This window comes from Schistocerca cancellata, chromosome 6 (assembly GCF_023864275.1).
Source record: "Schistocerca cancellata isolate TAMUIC-IGC-003103 chromosome 6, iqSchCanc2.1, whole genome shotgun sequence".
Lineage (NCBI taxonomy): Eukaryota > Metazoa > Arthropoda > Insecta > Orthoptera > Acrididae > Schistocerca > Schistocerca cancellata.
In genome coordinates, this window is record NC_064631.1 from 408,697,558 (window position 1) to 408,701,889 (window position 4,332).

At 52.4% G+C, this 4,332-nt stretch overlaps 1 pseudogene; it reads right to left on the minus strand.

Annotated features, from left to right (window-relative positions):
* Positions 1 to 835: 835 nt before the first annotated feature.
* LOC126090346 (U6 spliceosomal RNA) lies at positions 836 to 909 on the minus strand (annotated as a pseudogene).
* Positions 910 to 4,332: the final 3,423 nt, after the last annotated feature.

The following is a 4,332-nucleotide window of genomic DNA, read 5'->3' on the forward strand; positions in this document are numbered from 1 at the left end:
AAATCCACAATCGACATGAATGGATGCAGGTGATCAGACAGGATGCTTACGTAGGTGTCACCTGTCAGAGTCGTATCTAAACGTATCAGGGGTTCCATATCACTCCAACTGAGCACGCCCCAAACCATTACAAAGCCTCCATCAGCTTGAACAGTCCAATGCTGACATGTTGGATCTATGAATTCATGACGTTGGCTCCATCCGCTCGATAGAATTTGAAACGAGATTCGTCAGACCAGGCAACATGTTTCCAGTCATCAACAGTCCAATGTCGATATTGACGGGCCCAGGCGAGGCGTGCAGTCATCAAGGGTACACGAGTGGGACCTTCTGCTCCGAAAGCCCATATCGATGATGTTACTATGAGTGGTTCGCACGCTGACACTTGTTGATGGCCCAGCACTGAAATCTGCAGCAATTTGCAGAAGGATTGAACTTCTGTCACGCTGAACGATTCTCTTCAGTCGTTGTTGGTCCCGATATTGCAGGACCTTCTTCTGGCCGCAGCGATGACGGAGATTTGGTGTTTTACCAGATTTCTGATATTCACAGTACACTCGTGAAATGGTCGTACGGGAAAATCCCCACTTCGTCGCTACCTCGGAGATGCTGTGTCTCATCTCTAGTGCGCCAACTATAAGACCACGTTCAAACTCACTTAAATCTTAATAACCTGACATTGAAACAACAGTAATCTATCTATCAACTGCGCCGGACACTTATCTTATATAGGCGTTGCCGACCGCAGCGCCATATACTGCCTGTCACATATTCCTGTATTCGAATACCAGTTTCTTTTGCGATTCAGTGTAAGTAGCTGATGTGAGAAGTCAGAAGGTGACGTGAAAGCTTCACAATTTTGCTTGTCATCCTTGCGTAGGGGCCATGCTAATCTTCACTGTATCGTACGCCGCCTCGTCCATGGAGTCATGGTCCAGGACCAACTGAAATTCCCAACTTATCCACACACTCCTCAAGTAGTACTCATGCCCATCAGCAGTGGGCGATTTGTAGAGCACAAAAAAGACACTGAAGTCACACACTCAGGTTAAAAGTTGGCCACAGTATTAAAAACACTCCAGAACAACACACATTAAACCCACTTGGAGAGATGAAGCACACAAGACGAAGAGTAAAACTGCCAGGAGCAACCTGCCGAGGGGGAGGCCTGAGAGGATGGAAAAGGAGGGGAGAGCAAGATGCAGCAGGGGTGGGGGGCGGGATGAAAAGAATCAGGGTGTGCATCAAGAGGCAGGAGACAGGTGAGGCAGGAGATGAAGAGGGAAGACAAGACAGGAGGGAGTGCAGAGACACTGAAGGGGACACAGGAGTGGGAGGGGGCGCAGGAGGGGAAAGCCAATCAGGAGAAGGGAGGGGGAGGAGAGGGAGCCCTGAGAGGGAGGCAGGAGGAAGGTGCGGTTAGAGTTGGTAGGAAGGGTAGATGTCAGGGCGAAGCTCATCATCCGGGAGGGGTAAATACTGGAATTTTCATTGGGAAAGGAGGCGGAGGGTGTGGAGATGGGGAGAGGGTGGGACACAACGGTAAAGGCGCGGTAACGGGCTGGGGGTGGAGAGGAAGGGAGACACCAGGGAGTGAGGGGGATCGAGGCGTATACAGGATGCGGTTGTGTTCAAGGAAAAGGTGAAGGTGGAGGAAGGGAATGAGGTCGTAGAGGATGCGCGTGGGGGACGGAAGGCGGATGCGGAAGGCGAGGCAGAGTGCATGGCGTTCGAGGATTTGGAGGGCTTTATAGAACCTGGGATGGGCGGAAGTCACAAGGTGTCAAGCACGGCCTTATATGCTCCACCACGGCGGTACTGCGCATGCGGGTCACTGACGCCGGTAGTCAGCAAAGAGAGACGCTTACACACGTGCCGCCTGTAGCGAAGGCGTACAGACAGTCGATTCGCTTATCGACGTATCTGCGGCGGCGGTGCCACCGTGACGACTTCTGTGCAGATTAATTACCACAAGAGCCGGATTCCATGTTTTGTCCAAATTAAAACCATTATGTCTGTTTATTAAATAATTAGCTAATCTAATCTCTATAGCTTCCTTGAAGACAGAATCCCGAAAGGAAAAGGTGGATGTTAAAAGCTTCACACCACTGTAGTTCATGGAATGCCCTGTATCAATACAATGCTCGGCCACAGCTGACTTCTCTGACTATCATCAGCGTGTGTATTTTCGATGTTCCACACAGGCTCATGAACGGTGAGTGTTGTTTGATCTGTATATGACTACTCACAACTTCCGCCTTACGAAGCAATAAATCGCCCTTTGTTTGGATTACAATATTTACTACACTACTTGCCATTAAAATTGCTACACCGAGAAGAAATGCAGATGATGAACGGGTATTCATTGGACAAATATATTAAAATAGAACTGACATGTGATTACATTTTCACCCAATTTGGGTGCATAGATTCTGAGAAATCAGTACCCAGAACAACCACCTCTATCCGTAGTAACGGTCTTGATACGCCTGGGCACTGAGTCAAACAGAGCTTGGATGGCGTGTACAGGTACAGCTGCCCATGCAGCTTCAACACGATACCACAGTTCATCAAGAGTAGTAACTGGTGTATTGTGACGAGCCAGTTGCTAGGCCACCATTGACCAGAAGTTTTCAAATGGTGAGAGATCTGGAGAATGTGCTGGCTAGGGCAGCAGTCGAACATTTTCTGTATCGAGAAAGGCCCGTACAGGACCTGCAATATGCAGTCGTGCATTATCCTGCTGAAACGTAGGGTTTCGGAAGGATCGAATGAAGGGGAGAGCCACGGGTCGTAACACATCTGAAATGTAACGTCCACTGTTGAAAGTGCCGTCAATGCGAACAAGAGGTGACCGAGACGTGTAACCAATGGCACCCCATACAATCACGCCGGGTGATACGTCAGTATGGCGATGAAGAATACACGTTTCCAATGTGCGTTCACCGAGATGTCGCGAAACACGGATGCGACTATCATGATGCTGTAAACAGAACCTGGATTCATCCGAAAAAATGACGTTTTGCCATTCGTGCACCGTGGTTCGTAGTTGAGTACACCATCGCAGGCGCTCCTGTCTGTGATGCAGCGTCAAGGGTAACCGCAGCCATGGTCTCCGGGCTGATAGTCCGTGCTGCTGCAAACATCGTCGAACTGCTCGTGCAGATGGTTGTTGTCTTGCAAACGTCCCCATCTGTTGACTCAGTGATCGAGACGTGGCTGCACGATCCGTTACAGCCATGCAGGTAAGATGCCTGTAATCTCGACTGCTAGTGATACGAGGCCGTTGGGATTCAGTAAGGCGTTCCGTATTACCCTCCTGAACCCACCGATTCCATATTCTGCTAATAGTCACTGGAACTCGACCAACGCGAGCAGCAATGTCGGGATACGATAAACCGCAATCGCGATAGGCTACAATCCGACCTTTATCAAAGTCGGAAACTTGATGGTACGCATTTCTCCTCCTTACGCGAGGCATCATAACAACGTTTCACCAGGCAACGCCGGTCAACTGCTGTTTGTGTAGGAGAAATCGGTTGGAAACATTCCTCATGTCAGCACATTGTAAGTGTCGCCACCGGCGCCATCCTTGTGTGAATGCTCTGAAAAGCTAATCATTTGCATATCACAGCATTTTCATCCTGTCGGTTAAATTTCGCGTCTGTAGCACATCTTCGTGGTGTAGCAATTTTAATGGCCAGTAGTGTATTTCGCTCTATGTGTTAGGCTATATCTGTGCTGTGTCGGGCTAGGGAGCGGCAAGCACTCGTCGCTGGCGTCGACGGCCTCCGTGGTGTCGCGCATGCAGTCGCCGGGCAGCAAGGCGGTCTCCCGGCGCGGCCAGCAGCCGCAGCAGCAGCCGCCCAGGACGGGGGGCCGGCTGGGCGGGCTGATGACGCTCTCCGTGATGCGGCGGCGCGCAGACCGCGCGCGCAGGCAGCTCTCCAGCATCGCCTCCTCCGCCTCCCAGGACGCCGACGCCGCCGAGGAGCCCGCCCCCGCCGCCCCCGCCGCCACCGCGGCCGCCGGCCTGCGCCCGGACGAAGCGGTGTACGTGACGCCCACGATGGCTTCGCCGTCCAGCGTGACTGCCACGGTGACCAGCGTGTCCAACCGCATCACCACCACCCCCGCCGCGCTCGCCTCCACCGGCGCTGCCGCCCCCGCCGCCTCGGCCTCCCACAAGCAGCCGATGGCGCCCGTCGAGGAGCCCACCGTCACCACCGCCGCAGCGACACAGGTACTCGCTCTGTACCATTCCCTTTCGACATCCGCATCTACGTCTACAATGCCTCACAAAAAAACAGCGAAGCACCCAGAAAGGAATGA